General features: G+C 43.5%; 1 protein-coding gene across 4 annotated transcripts in view; it reads right to left on the reverse strand.

Moving 5' to 3' along the window:
• LOC124191236 (teneurin-m-like) overlaps positions 1 to 16,351 on the reverse strand; it is a 76,892-nt gene that overhangs the window by 34,899 nt on the left and 25,642 nt on the right. The window lies entirely within an intron of this gene.

A 16,351-nucleotide genomic window follows, 5' to 3' on the forward strand; every position in this document is an offset into this window, starting at 1 on the left:
GAGCACAACAGAGTCTATTCATCGATGCTGCTGCTACGGGTTCAAACAGTGCGTGAAAAACACATCAGCAATGAGAGGAGAGAGCACCCAAGCAGCTCCGGCATTCAGAAACGAGATGATGAGGGGAGAAGAAAAAAGTGAACCGCCCACAAGCTCATCAGACCCTCAATTAAAATTCAATAACGACGCCATCAGCCATTGACAGATGGTGTCGACTACGCCCACTCTCTTCTACTCGACGTGTACCGTACTACCCCGCAAGTGCGAGCACACGGGGTAGTAGAGTGTACTCGGGAATTTTGTTTAAAAAAAAAGGAAACCCGTGCCGAACACAAGTTGAAAAAAAAAAATGAACCCCCCCCCCCCTAGAAACAACAACAACAACAACAACAAAAAAGGGAATAAATCTGCCTTGAACTGAATAATAATAATAATATTATTCTTTCATGTATTCCAAGATTTTCCTTCCAACCCACTTTGCCGGGTTTTTGTTTGTTTCAAACATTTTCCCCCCGTGTTTTTTTTTTGTTTTGTTTTCTATTTAGTTGAATAAATTATATCTCTACTCTGAATTTGTTTTTTTCTCTCCAGGTATTTGGAATAAAATCATTTCGAATGTTGAAAAACGATTTACAGGGGAAAAAAAATGAATTTTGAACTTTGAATTGGAAATGTCGTCGTCGTGTCTTCCGTGAGTGGGGCCGATAAATACGAAAACCATCGCAACATTTTTCTTTCCCCCTCCATCTCTCCAAACACGCAATAAAAATAATCATAATAATCATAACAATAATAAGGGGACGACGCCGAACGACGTTGTTACACACACATTACGTCGAATCGATTTCGTCTCTTATTCGACCGGATGATGGCTTCGTTCGGCCGGAATGGATGTGGCGGAGCAGCACGGAATACTAGTTCTTCTTCTTCTTCTTCTTTTTCGAAAAAATTACCTTCGCCTCTCCTTGTGTGTAGGGGTGGAGGGTGGGTGGTACAAGAGCAACTTGTCGCGTTCGTTTCTGTCATCAATCGTCAAGTGGAGAGGCGAAAGAATAGAGAAGCTCATGTGAGAGAGAGAGAGAGAGAGAACCCGACGGGCGAGCGTGATGCGATTCACGCACGTGAAATCAATCAAATGTGAAGCACCTGCTGATATCCCCTACGACTAGAGAGACACGCGGTCGTGATCCGGCCGTCCGTCCGTCCGTGTGTGTGTGTGTGGGATATCCACTCGAGATAACAAACACCCCGGGAAACATTAAAACAAAAATGGAAGAAATACTGTAAGAAAGAAAAAAATATACGAAGTAAAGAGAAAGTGGTTTCAATCACGACACCCAAGTAGTGGGCCACTACTCGTTGGGAAATGTCTTGTTGTGTTCTCTTCATTGAAAGAAGAAAAAAAAAATCAACATCCAACACGAAACGAATTACTTGAGTGAAGAGCGACAGGGCGAGATAGAAAAAGAAAAATCTGGCGTTTTTGAAAAATAAAAAATTTTTCAAAAGAAGAAAAAAGTTTTTCCTTATTTGGTTCGAAAATTTTCAGATTTTTTCATCTGTCTGGTTTGGTTCAATCTCTTTTTTTTCCGACATTGCCCCCACTATTTTTTCCTTTCATTTTTTTTTCAATTTCTTCTTCTTTTAAGTGCACGCGGTTGAATTTCACGGTTGCTTCCTGCCGAGGAGGGATCGGGTGTTTCGCCTGCTCGGCAAACGTGTTCTGTCGAGTCACATGGAGAGAAGAGACAGGAACAGAAAAAGAAGAAGAAGAAGGCCAATAAGCCAAAGAAGAAGAGAAAAACAGACTTTTTTCTTTTTCTTTTTTTCTTTTTGGCTTTTGACACGCACCGTGGCCCCAGTCGACTGTCACCGATCGGTTTGACGGATTGCTCTGATAATTCCGCCCATGTCAGCAACACAACTGGGGGGAAGAAGAGACACACACAGGTCCGTTTTTGGGGGACCTGATGTGCACCAAGGAGAGTCGGATGCCACCAAAGATGGAAACATCCGGCAGAAGCAGAAGAAGAATCCTCGACAACAATCAAAAGATTTCTATTCGATTCATGAACGTAAATTGCTTCAATCAACGATCAAAAGGGCCTAACGGATTTACAGTAAAGAAGCGCCGAGCGTTGTCGAAAAATATCAAAATGGTTGTTTGGTCGTAAAAGAAACCTGGTTGGCATAGCCCCCGCGTGCCCAAACACAACAATAGACGGGCTAATAATCACCAGAAGTGGGTGTGTGATTGTCGTGTGTAGCCAACACACAACAACGACGCCAGTTTGCTACTTCTTCTCCCAGCGACTTAACGATCTCCGATTGTTTCCCTTCTTTGTCGTTTCATGCCAAGTCACCTGACTTAACTGGTTACATTTGGAAAATCATATTTCTTTTTTCCAGTGAAATTTGTTGGGGGGAATTCTTCTTCTTCTTGTGGCAAGAAAGAAAGAAAAAAAAGGGGCCCCAACCCAAAAGGAAAAAAAAGTCGTGCTGTCATTGTGTGCGTGCCTGAGATAGTGGTGTGAGCGCGAGCGCTTGCTGGGCTAGTGGAGAATCCAATCAGACCAATTATCAGTCATGGAGCAGGCCCATTTTTGCCTCCGCTGCATACAGTAGGACAAACCCCCCCACCACCAAAAGAAAAAAACGGACGAGGGAGGAGATATACCTCCCTCATTTCGCCCGTCGCCGCATCCTCCTACACTCAGGGACAGAAAAAGGCTGATTGCTTATCCGATCCTATTTTTTTTCTTTCCTAGTAGAAACTAGTAGGGGGTTCTTCTTCTTCTTCTTCCCCCCCCCCAAAAAAAAAGTCACATTTCTTTTTTTCTCGGTACTATAGGCAATATGATGGATTAGGGTCTACAGAGAGATGTGTGGGGGATTGAGTGGGAGGAGGAGGTGGAAAAAAATAAAAAAAAGAAGAATCGGCTAATGCACTTTTTATCGATGCCGTACATCTTTCGGTGCGGACTGTGCGCTCCCTCTCGTTTTATATTTCGTCGGACTCGACAGAAAAAAAAGAGTTTTGATGGATCAGTGACAGGATTTTTCCTCGTATTGTAAGGGGGTGGCAGAAGCGCGGGCCGACTAACAGGGCCAACATCTGAAATGAACCGTGAAGGTGGGGCTGAAACTTCTTTTTTATTTTTACAAAACAACGCGCGCAAAATAAAAGAAATATAAAAAAAGGAAATCGAAAAATCTTTTGCCACTAGGGAAAACGACATCAAAAGAGTTTTAGACTTTGATTGTTCCTTATAGCCTTGGCTACTACTTGACTGGAAGAAGACTGTTCACGTTTTTGCATCCATGACTTGTCTACTTTCATGTCAACTTTATACCTTCCCTGATAATATGCCGGAGCTCTTTGTGTGTGTGTGTCGTACCCAGAGACTTTATAAGGCTACTACTTGCATCGATACATGAAAAAAGTCCAAAATTTCCTTATAAAAGATGGAAACCCCGACGACGAAAATCCCTTATTCCGTCTAGGGCTTTTGACTTTTCCGTTTCCTGTGCGGCCGACCGATTTCTGTTGTCCCTCATCCGGACAGATTGGCCTGGCTGGAATCTGTCAAATGATATTCAATGTCCTTTTTTTGATATTTCTCTTTATCTTTTTTTGCGTTGACGACAGAACGTCAACGCTGCCAACAATGGACATCAATCCTTTCTACCAAGAAAATATCCACCTTTTTTTCCCTGGCCGAAACACACCCGTTTTTCTCTCTTCCGCTTTTCTCTTTCTCTCTCCTATTTTCATGAAATTCAATCAAGCTTCGAAAATTCGATATATCGAATGAGAAACGGATATAGTTCCCCCCTTTTCCCCTTGAGCAGCTGCACAAACCACCGACGAAAAAAAAAATTCCGTGTTGAAAGGTGTGTGTCCTGATGTAAACAGCAGAGCTCCTTTATAGATAGATATCCCATTAATTTATCGGATGAGTGACGATAGGATTCTCCTTTCTTGTCTATGCAGATGAAGACAGACAAGACAGGGCCCGTCGTTTTATTTTTCAGCTTGATTGCACATTTATCGAGCGCGCGGTGTGTGTTTCTGAAAGGAGAAAGAGCGGCCGCCAGAGAAAAAAACACACCGAAAACAATGGCTTAAAAATAGATAGATGTATAGTAGACGTCTATTAAGAAATAATACGCGGACAGACACATGTGCAGTTCTTATTTCTTCCCTTTGGAGGCTCGGTTGGCATTGTCTCTTTGATATCTAAAACCCCCCCTCTCCATCTCTCTCTCTCCTGGTTGGATTGGATTCAGTACAAAAGAAACGGCCCACTCCTTTCTATTTTATCAAATTGAGTTCGTTCGGTAGGTCCAAAAAGAAAAGCGGAGGATAAAGAGCGGGGGGAAGGTTATTCCTAGTCCATTGTGAGCTTGCCCCCCAAGAATAGAATTAGCCAAGACACACAATGAGAAGAGGATCAACTAATACCAACTCTTTTTCATCGAGACTGCGGTGTATAAAATTCAATTCCTTCTCTTTCAAATAAAAATTTAGTTTTCAAAGAACTATCGTGAAAAAATAAAAGAAAAAGAAAAACGTTTGCCCGATCATTTCAATCTCGCATTCCCATTTCTACTTGGGAATGTTTCGTCTATACAACAGCACTAATGTAATAACTTTTTTTCCCCCCATGTTATCCGTGATGGCTTTTGGGGGATTTTTGATTTTTCCTATCCGTTGACGGAGATTAGACGACCAGATAAAAAGAAAAAAAAGTTAAAAGAAAAAAAGAAATATACGGTGAAGAGATGCTGGCCCCCCCGTGAGGATGACGATGAAATATCTACACAAATCAAGGGCGGTATTTTTCGTTGATTCCAATCTATTTGGGCTTGACGTTGTTGTTGTTGTGGCTGTTCTCTGTTCTGCTCCAAGGAGTTTTTTTTTCCCCTCATATTTTATTTTTCAATTAAAAAAAAATCAAAGAAATTTTTCAATAAAGAAAAATAAAATGGGAAGAACGTGCATACCCAAAGGGCAAAGCAACAACAACAGACGCGGATGAACAACAACAACCAACAAGAAAAAAAAAATTCCGATATAATCGGAGACAAATAACCAATTCATTACAGACGGTGACGTCGGTCTATTTCGTAATCAAGTGGAACGTAAATAATTCCGTAATTGATTCGACTACTATTTGCGAAGGGGCGATGAATCAATCCGCCCCTTAGGAGAAAAAACCACGAAAAAAGAAAAAAAAAGGGAAAATCATTTCTATAAAATTCAAGCGCATATTAAGGGAAAGGCGGAGTCTGAATGAGAAATGAATAAAAATCGATGATGATGGAAGAAAAAAGGGCCATATTATCAAGAACGGTTTAGACGGGCGAAGGAGGACTGAGCGCGCGGTTTCATGCACAATCGATCGACGTCTCACGAGTTTTTGAAGAAGAAGAATACAATATCAGTTGAAAAAAGAGAATAAAAGACTCGAGCTGCGGGAGTGAGTAGTGCTGCTGCCGTTTGGCTCTTTGAAGGGATACATCTCTCTCTCTCTTTCCCAAATTCTATATATGTCTCTTTTCTTCTTAAAGTTGGATGTGAGAAACACAACGAGTCGGTTCCGTTCTAAATTATCGATCGAACCAATAGAGAGAATGCGTTTGATGTCGACTTTTATACTCTCTCTCTCGCTCTCTCCATCTACCCTCCATCAAAAAAATAGATTTAAAAAAAAGTTTCAAATGCACTTCCGTTGCTTTTTTTCCTTTTCTGTGTACCCACCAAAGTCTGTCGTTCGACTCTTTCCATTTTCATCATCCGTTGATTTTATATAGAAACGTCAAATCAAGATGAACGAGCTCTTCTCACATCCAAAGTGGAAGAGGAGGGTGCACACCATATGTAACATCCCAGTCGCCTCTTTTTTTTTCAAAAAATATTTATTAGCGATACCAACTTTGAAAAAAAGAAACTTGTCGATAGATCCCTGGTAAAATAGTAGGGTCGTCTGCCATTTTTTTTTTTAGCCTAGACATTGTACAGACGTCAGGAAGAGATTCCGGTCGGTTAAAAAGTCTTGGCTTCAAGTGCTTTATACTGTCTCTCTCTCTCGCACAGACTATATAAAAGAAGCTATACGTCATATCGGGGCTCTCTGTACACACGCAATGGGAGTGGAAAAAGGATGTCGAGCTCCCTATCCATATCCAGTACACTATCAGCTGATTTGCTGGCTGGCTCCTGGCGTCGTGTGCTATCCCCCCCACCCTTACTCGTTCGTGACAGTTCGGTTAACGCATCAGAAAGAAAAGAAGAAAAGGGGAGGGTTATGCCGGTACGTTTAACAACCCCTCGTATTATATTCGGTTGAGCTTCAAGCCCAGTGAACATTTCACCCCCCCCTCCACCATGCAGCCAGTCTCCTCCCTACTAAAAGCAACGTCCCGATATTGTATCCAAATGAAATGGCGCGTGTTTAGTTGGGCGTCGTCACACATAGTCAGCACCGACCGCCGGCAGGCCCAGCAGCAGGAAAGGGTTGCGCGGAAAAAAAAGGAAAAAAAGGGGAAATTATTTACAAGCGCCGAAGAGTTTGGGAGAAAAGTTTGAAATGATACACTTCCCCCCTGCTGCTGCTGGTAGGATCGGGTTAAAAGCCGGGCGAACATGATGGAGGAGAACCCGTGGAAGCACTACATAATTATGATAATAAAACTTATGAAGGGGAAGAATGAGGAAAAAGGGCCGATAAAATGGCAACAACACAGAGCGGAAGAGAGTAGGAAGTGGTCGAAAATAAATGAAATTCTACCAACCGAAAAGGATACTGTCGGACTTAACGGTAAGAGAGAGCGCGCAAGGCCAGATTATATGGTCTAGTATAGTGTAGTGCTGCTACTACTATAGACGCCGTAGTAGACTGTGTGTGCTGGATGCGATAAATCAGTCATTCCGGGGCTCATTAGTTATTCAAACGGCCGAGAGGCAAAAGCGGAAGCGGAGCAAAAGGAACGGCAGAACAAAAGTTCCGTCATATAGACCCTCTCTCGTCGTGTGTGTGTGTCTATACCAGGGTAAATACGTGCAAGGATAAAGGAGGGAGAGCAGAGATCCGGATATTGAGTTCGGTGGATACTTTTCTCTATACTACTCCGCATATGAGTGGGGGGTGGTAGGGAGGAGGGAATCAATTATTTATAGTGGCAAGAGGCACAGCAGCAGAGCAGGTGCCGATTTCTTGTGAAAACGAAAAATCTTTCCCGTAGCCGAAACGAATGACGTTTTAAAATTTCACGCAGTTTCATCGGGAGGGGCCCGGTCACGTAGCCCGAATTGATTGGGCCAGCCTTCATCTATTTAGACCTGTCATCAGACGGACACGACGACGTCCCTCTTGTCTAGTTGTTTCCTCTATGCATTATCGAGTGGCAAAGACTCACGGAACACGACTGACAACCCCGTGAGCCGGCCCGTCTCTCTCTCTCCCGCTGCTCTCTCTCTCTCTGGTTATTAGACACAAAGTTGAGGGTTCGTGCTTCAACTCATTCCCTCGCCCATTTCCCCTCCCCCCTGGTCGTTGTCCATTTCACCTTCGTTTTCTTGTAGTAGTCGGAGAAATTTATTTATTTCCCTCCCCCCCCCTCCAGTCTCTTATTGTGTCCCGTGAAATTTCAAAGAGGATTTTCCTGTTTCGACTTGTGTGAAAGCCGGGCAACGGACAGACGGGCAAACAGGGTGGCCAGTCTACGCCATGTCTAAATAAAATAAAAGAAGCAGCTCACAAAATAAAAATAAAAAAAAAAAAGAAAACGAAAACTATTTTCTCTTTTTCTAGTTGTCTGTCTCTTCTCGTACACGTAGAAGAGTCGTGAACTGGACACACACTCGCGGGATTTGTGTGTGTGTGTGTAGAGTCCGTGTGGTACTACTCCAGCCGCACGGTAGAGTGATGGACGTTTTCACGCGATGTCATGTTATCCTTTCCTCGTCTCTAACACAAACTAGACAGACAACCCAAAGGGGAGGGAAAAACCTGATCATTCCAATTCAACTCTCCTAGTACTACCCTGGTAATTTACCCAGTAAATACCAAACCCCTATCGTTCAGCCCCCTCTCCCTGGAAATGTCTACCCGTTTCTTTTTACGATCAATGACGTCATAAACATTTCACCCCAGAAACTTAAAAAAACAAAAAACAAAAAATCAATTTCGAGACACACTCAATTGGGCACTTGTTAAATAATTTACTTTAAAGGAATCAGCTTTATTAGGCACAATATAAGAATATTGTCGAGTTGATTGTTCTCGAGACTTGTTCGCTAAGTTGCCACACGTTTAGAATGTCAGTCTTGGCTGTTATAAAGTCAAACCTTTTATTTATTTTTTTCCAAATATTTCTTCAGTTTTTTTTGTTTGAGGGGGGAAATTTTATGACGGGACACGACCACCTAGTCGTCCCTTAACCCGGGTTGAAAACACCACCAAACTGTCACTTTTTTGTTTTGGGGAGGATTGTGGTACGGTGTATTGTGCCCCCCTTTCACGGTGTCCTCCACAAGAAGAAGAAGAAGAGAGGAGAAGGAGGAAGGTTGAAAAACATTAGGACTTTCTGAGCCAGTTGTGAAGACAGCCAAGATCCCCCAACAGAGACTTATACAAAAACTGCTCGGCTGCCATATCCTTTAGAGCCTCCCTCTGTGTGTTCCTTTTTTTTACCCCACTGGTCCCCTGGAAGACACTGAAGTAAATGCGGCCTCGTCTTTATCTCCTTTTGCTTTTTGTTTAGTTTCCCTTTTTTTCCTTCTTTCACAAAGTGGCGGCATATATATCAGAAGCGCCGCATGACCAAACCGTGGACCTGGACCCGCTGTGTGTGTATGTGTGTGTACACAACAACAACGGACCGATTCACCCTGGTGACACACATCATGTCCGTTTCTTTATTCTTTTCTTTCCCTGGATAGTTTATATATATATACGGTGCCTATACAAAAGTTTCCCAGTGCGAGGAATCGAGTCGTCTGTCTAATCAGTTTCATTCAAATAATCTCACGACCGCCTTGTGACTTGGCGATTGCGTGTGCGTTATAATTCCAAATGGCGGCGTAAAGGGACAATTTCCGAGCGACCAGACACGACAGCAGCAGACAGAGAGTGCAGAGACAATTGATGCCAAAAGGTCATCCCACTGTAGCGCAAATTGGCTTGCGCCATTATGTCGCCACACCATGGCCTTTTACTATAGACGACTACCGAGAAGTTACGTCCTGACGTAACGTTGTAGTGTACCCCTCATCTCGTATACTACACCGACTGCTCGTCTCCCCGCAGCCAGACGAACGCGGGAGAATCAAATGCTGTAAAGTGAGTCAAAGTATTGATCCTTTTGCGTGCGGCTGCTGAGCGCTGTACGTATAGCTCTCTCTCTCTCTCTCTCTCCGTACCAGTGAGTTCCCTGGGCGTGTGAATTTATGGCCAGTCACCTTGACTTGACTGACGTATAGAGAGACGCTACTACACGACAAACTACTAAGAAGAAAAACACACACACACAGCGAGAGAGAGAGAGAGACAAGAAGGAAGGAGAAGAACGGGGATCCCGTAGCCGCTGGGCTTTTTTGCCGGGCTGATTATATCCGTCATTATCGAAACTCGGGGAAACTATCGGGGACTGTTGGGTCCGTCGCTCCCAGGGATCCTGGCAAACGGATAAAAAGGGAAAAGAGTGGAAGAAAGTCGACAAATCAATTATGAAACGAGTCAGTCGGTCGGGATCTCTTCGTCGTTTTTTAAGAAACTCCCAACGGGGAACGGGGTTTCTCTTTTTCCCCCTTCTCATTCGAAAAACGCACACGAATTAATCCAAAAGATTTTTCTCCAAAAAATAAACAAGAGAGAAAATTCTAAAGAAAAAAAAAGTCACAAATTTTCCCTTTAACAAGTCGCCAAGGAATTGAGTCGAGCTGCTTTTCAACAGCGCGTTGAAATGTCGTGAAAAAAAGTAAAATATCATTCCACCCACTTTTTCCGTGGAAGAAGAAGCGAGAAATGACGTAAACGGGAGACGACGGCTCAGAGCAATGGGCAATGGAGAGAAACATATAGCGCAGTCTGTAGTGTAGTATATAACACATCGCGGGCAGAGGAGGGACCCAAAGACGTAATTGCTCCCTCGGCTGTATATATAGATATATATGTGTAACAACTCCAACGGCAAAGGATGGAAGGAAAGAAGAAGAAGAACATGAGTTTTCTATTCTATCCCTTCCGTCGTCGCCGCCGCCGCCGCTCCGCTCTATATATACACCCATAAAAAAAGTTTCAAGTTTTTTTCTTTCTTTCTTGGAAGGCGAAAAATACAATCAAATAAAAAATAAAAAAAGGACAAAATATAATACGATACGCATTTCAATTATGCCCTTGTATATATGTACTGTAAGCTCCTAAAAGAGGCTGAGGACACGCGCACTTTTATAATAGCCGAGGGGGTATATTACGGTTCCGAGTGTGAGTGACTTGGCTGTGTGTGTGTGTGTGTGTGTGGTGTGGAATGGAAGTTGGATAATAGGCGAAACGTCCACGAGTCTTAAAAAGAAGCCATTTGCCTAGCTGGAAAATATAACTTTTTTTTTAACCGAGTTAAAGAAGAAGCAGCAGCAGCGATTGTGCTTTGTTTTTTTATGTTTGAAGGGCTCATGTGGAGAGGAGAACAACTATATAACAATATAGCCCCAGCTGATGTTCTATGCTCCGTTTTGATGGAGACATTCTGACTGACTTGTCCCCGTTTTCTTGTTTTCCTTCCAACTTTTATTGCGCTCCTGGAATAGTTCCACCATTTTCTCTTCCGTCGTAAAAAAAACAAAAAAAACAACAACCCAAAAAAACAGACCATCCCAACGTCGTCGACGACGACAACAAAAGGGGAAATAAATTAAATTTCTCCAAAGGAGGAAACCGAAAAAAGAAGTTGTTAATTTTCAGTTGTCATCAAAAACCTCGGTATAAATCTAATAACAGTGTCCCTGGGAATTAAAACGGAAGAGGACCACTTTCAAATCGATGCTTTGTTTGTTCTACATCTCTATCTTGCCCTCTCTCTCTCTCTCCTTGGCAGGGAGGAAGAAAATAAAATAAAAAGGGAAAAAACAAACAACAAAGAGATAAATCAAATACCCCGAGTTCAAGACAGACCCCCCGAGTCAATATGTATGTACACAAAACGCGCTGCGGGAATCCCGAAATGAAGGAACAACCCCTTTCTCTTTCTATGCCTGGACTACTACTACAACAAGACTATCTCTCTCCTTTTCAACGTCCATTTCCATCAAACACACAACACCGAGAAAGAGAGAGAGAGTAACATTCCTGAAATTGTTGCATTGACTTTGAGGCATGTCTGCGAGAAGAAATACCTGAGTTATGTCCGCCTTTCCTACCCAGTTATTTTCTAATATTCTCTCCCAATTTTTATTTCTTCGTCTAATCTCTTTTTCGAGAAAGACAAAAAGTGCCAATGCCGAAGGGGAAAAACAGGTGCAAATGAGAAGACTCGAGATAACCAGCTCGGCAGCCAAACACTTGAAAAACAAACGAAGATGGAACAAAACAACATTTTGTCGTCGCTGTTGTTGTTGTTATTCGTTTGTTCTTTGATACGCAGGATCGTCTAACTCGAAAACTCAAAAAGAAAAGAAGTGAGCCCCATAGTCGTTAGTCTTAAAAAGGGATGAAGGGAAATAACGAACGAGCTATTATTTTCGTTTGTGTTTTGTTAAAAGAAGAAGAAGAAGAAGAAGAAAAGGAGGAATTCATCTGTCAACACGTTGGCTGGCGCCAAAGCAAAGTCATCATCGCGGATGCGGGGAAAAAAGGTAATGAGTTATATTCTCTTCTAACTCGCTTCTTCTTCTTCTTCTTGTTTAACTTTTTTTATTTTATTTTCCCAGTCAAAGTCTTTCAAGCTCTGTCGCATCGCATCAAGCTATATAACACACACGAGCTCCTCCTGCCTATATTGCTCCTCGTCGCTTTCTGGGCTAGGAGCCAGTGCAAACGTTCGTTCACCATTCGAGAGAAGAGAAAAAAGACTCACTGGAAACAAAACAAAAAACAAAAAAGGTAAAATAACAAATGAGGGATGTGTAAAAGAAGAAGGAGGAGTGGGAGGGAGGGAGGAAAAGGAGCTCGAGGAAGAGTTAATGAGGTGCTCGAGCTCCTGTGTGTGTGTGTGTATAGGAGCGGTGGAGCGGGGCGGATCGGCTTTTGTGTCGACTGATACCGGCCCGGGCCTTCAAACTTCCGACCGTTTCTCGTTTACTCGGCTCCCCGTGTAAATATAATAACATAACGCCAAGCCCAGACTCGACTGCGAGTCGAAGGAGTCGTCGTCGGCGCTCCTAGACGACGACAACAACACACAAAGGCCAGTAGTTATTACACAGACGGGGGGAAAAAACGATAGATGATATATACAACAACAACAACAACAAAAGATGAGCGAATAAAAAAGGAGCTTCTTCTTCTTCTTCCTCTCATCTATCAGAGACATACGTAACTGCGCGAGATTTTGTTATTCCCCCCCCCCAGAAAGAAAACTTGGCGTCTACATTTTCCTTTTTTTTCTTCTTCTTTCTCCTTCCTGCCAGTAAAGTGGGGCGACGGACTCTTTTCAAGTGCTGGGTGTCGTACGGAGCGGCGATCAATACTCTCCCGCGCTCCTCTCTCTCTCACTCGGTGTCACGTAAGAAGAACAACACGTGGAGAACATCAGCATCCGAAATTGCAAACAATAAACCGTGGGGAAAAAACGCCGTTGACATTTCGTTTAGGAGCCGCAGCGAAAAACGGTCTGGCACCGCCAACTTATATTGACAGAAACCTTTGTCAAATGCTAAATCGGCTGCCGGACTGGTCTCTATTTTTAATTTTTCCTTTTCCTTTTTTTTTTTGCGCGCGCGAGCGGCGACCTATTTCCAAGTTCCAGTCAGGATCGGAAGGTGGTCCCCCCCTCCACCATCGACCCTACATAACATATTGAACACGGCAGAGTGTGTGTGTGTGTGTGCCAAAAACTTTTTTCCGAGCGCACGGTCCTGTCATGTCACCGTCGTCTGCTGCCACCACCCCATCGGACAGACATCATTGACGTGTGTGTGAGGAACTGAGAGGGGAAAAGGGGGAGTCAGTCGAGTTTGGTTGGCGGGCAGAAACCTCCAAACTTTAGTCCAGTTTCTACAGAGCCCGGCCAGCCAGCAATTCTAGAGTTTCTCCGACTTGTAGAGAGGACCTTTGACAAAAGTTTCTCTATAATATTAGAAACATACAGAAGCTGGCAAGGAGGCAGGGCGGGGGGCAGACAGACTTGGTACGGTTCTTCCCCTCTCCCCCACTGCCGTCCTGATAATCACGGAGCAACACGGAAGATAAGAAGAAACAACTGGGTCGACATCCCAGCATTCGATAGATAGAATGCGTAGCCCGTCGAATTTGAGAGAAAGACGAGGAATAACGAGAATTATTGGGCCGTGGCGATATAGACGCGATCCTATCATCCGTGTAATATCAGGCAAGAACCATCGGAGTCACGCATGTCGACCGTATTATATCTACGTCGTGGGGGTTGGCTGGGTTGGCAAATTAGTTCCTCACACAACGATCAATAGTTGGACCTCCTTCGCCCCCATCCAAGAAAAAGAGAGATGAAGCGTCAGGCTATTGAAAATATGAGCAAGTGCTTTTTTTTTATTTCAACCATTTCTCTTCTTTTTCTTTAAAAAATAAAATAAAATTTCGCCTGTAGGCTCTCTAGCCGCAGTCGACACGCAAATCATCAAGGAGCCACTCTTTTCATCTGGCCTATTTATTGAAATCTCGAGATGGGCTTGGTAAAGACGCTCCAGCGATTGGATCTGATTTCTTCTTCTTTTCAGAAGAGCTTGGCGCACATATAAGAGGAGGCCGTGATCACCAGATAAGAGCGACAGTAGCAACATCATCTTTCCCTCAAATCAAGGTGTTGACTGATGGAGGAGAAAAAAAAAATGGGCGAGGCTCAGTCAAGAAAAATTTTCTTACGATTTTCTTATTTTTAATGAGCGTGGGATTATGCTGCAGACGGATGCACGAAGAGAGAGAGAGAGAGACACACACATATCATTCGACGCCGTAATATATCTCATCCGCTCTCTCTCTCTCCGTAGGGTTAAGGAAGAAAGTAAAAAAGAGTAAAGAGGGATAAAGTGGTCCCGACAGATGTCCCCCTTGTGGCCTGTCTTTCTTTTATTTTAAGCAGGGGGGTCTCTCTCTCACTCACCAATTTGTCCCTGTACGTTTTCCCTTTTCTTTTACTGCCATTTATTCCACGGGAAACGAAAAAAAGAAAAATACCCCACACACACACATACACATGTGTGTAGTTTCCTCCTTGGATGACCCGGCGGGGGTGTAAGAGGTCAACCCGCTGTGAGGCCCGGGCCCCCACTATATATATGAAGCTGTAAAAGCATTCCAAAAGGAGAAGAAGAAGAAGAAGAACAGACAAGACCAGCGGGTTCATTTCTTTATTCCTTTTTTTCCCCCTCAACCAGTTTTGACAGATTCTCTGTTGGCCGCCCGGAAGAAAAACGAAACAGCCGCGTGAAATTGCTCAAAGGTGACGACGTTCAACTAAAAGAGAACTGAAGAGGGGGGGAATGTGGGTAACCGACAAGGATTTTTCTTCTTTTTTTCTTTTCCAAAGCCGCAATGACAAAACATCTCCACATGTCTCCCATTTTTGTGAAAAGATCAAATTCAGTCAAGATATAAATTCCAAAAGAATTTAAAAAAAAGGGGTTTCAGATCAACAGAGAGTTAGATAACAGTTAAGACTTGTTTATCAAGCACTTCTCTCGGCACTGCACGGCTTCCTCCTCCAGTACCTTCTATATTCCTCAGAGTACGAAAAAAAGGGGCGAGGCGTGAATCAAATAAATTCACGCGGCTGATCACGTCACGACACATAAATCCCTTTCGTCGTTTTTTTCCTCGACGCCTGCAAATCCCAGCGACTGATTTATTTGGCTGCTCGATCCAGCAGCAAAGGCAGCAGCAGCAGCAGTAGCACACATTTAAATATAATAACCGGGAAAAACAGAAAAAAAAGTGTCCCGGAGTTTGTCCTTCTCATTCCTGTCGACTCGGCGAATGAAAAAGTTGACACAACCTTTAACGAGACCGTTAAACACGAGTGTTGAATTGATTCCTCCGATATATACAGACGACGGGAAAACTGAATAGAACTTGTCCACCTTGACACAACCAGCCCCCCTCTCTCTCTCTCGGGTCTTGTGCCATCCGGAGAATCGGAAGTCATTAGAACACAGTTTGTGTGCTCTCGTTAAACTTCTTTTGACACGGGCGGGCACATTATCGATCCGCATTAAACTGCAACAGAAAAGAGTAGCTGGGGGGGCTCGACAATCGCGTCATCACAGGCCTTTTTTATTTTATATTTATTGTTACACATCTTCATATAACAACATGTCTTCTTCTTCTTGGATGCTTGAAATGTCTCTGGCTGGCCCAGTTCCAGCGTTTGATTTAAAGTGCCGTTTCCGCTCGTTCGCATTGTGTAAGACAAGGTTCTCCCTCACCCTCCTTACAGTTAGTTAGTAGCCGAGTGCGCACGAGACACCCAGTGTGTCGTCATATTTCAGACTTGATCCAATTTTCACTGGTACAAGTCGACAAAGAGTCAAGGAAAAAAAGAAGAAAAAAAGAAAAAAAAAACGTTTCCAACGAAATCGAATCAAACGATTTTCTCTCCTTTTTTTTCCTTTTTGGCGTTTTATTGTGTCTGTGTCTGTCTGTCTAACTCTAAATGAGAGGGGGGGATTCGGGCGTGAAAGGGGTGCCAAAGTTGTTTCAGGGTCCCCAGATGATTTTTCTCTCTCTCTCTTTCTCTCTCTTTCTCTATCTCGAATGCAAACACAAACAGAACGAACGGACCTGGACACAGCAGAAGGAGGGGCTTTATACGGAACAGTTATAGTGGGAGGGCGTGACTCAATTACAAGAGGTATTGTCCTCCCTTCGGCCCATAGGAAATAAGCGGAGCATCAGACTCTCATTGTCGATGCCATTCAATTTCAGAAGAGAGAGAAAAAAAAAAGCGAATTTACAACAAATAATGAAAAATATAAAAAAAGAAGAAGAGACGGTTGCCATGACGACGTTTCGTGCGCCGGGCGAGCACATCGTCTAGGATCTGCCAGTGGGTATCGCGTGGCGTCGATCTATTAGACGTGTAACTTCTCTCTCCCACCCACCCCCACTGCCTCCTCCCTCCCCCCCCCCCAGTACTTCGTACCTTGTACCTTTGTACC

This window comes from Daphnia pulex, chromosome 3 (assembly GCF_021134715.1).
Source record: "Daphnia pulex isolate KAP4 chromosome 3, ASM2113471v1".
Classification (NCBI taxonomy): domain Eukaryota; kingdom Metazoa; phylum Arthropoda; class Branchiopoda; order Diplostraca; family Daphniidae; genus Daphnia; species Daphnia pulex.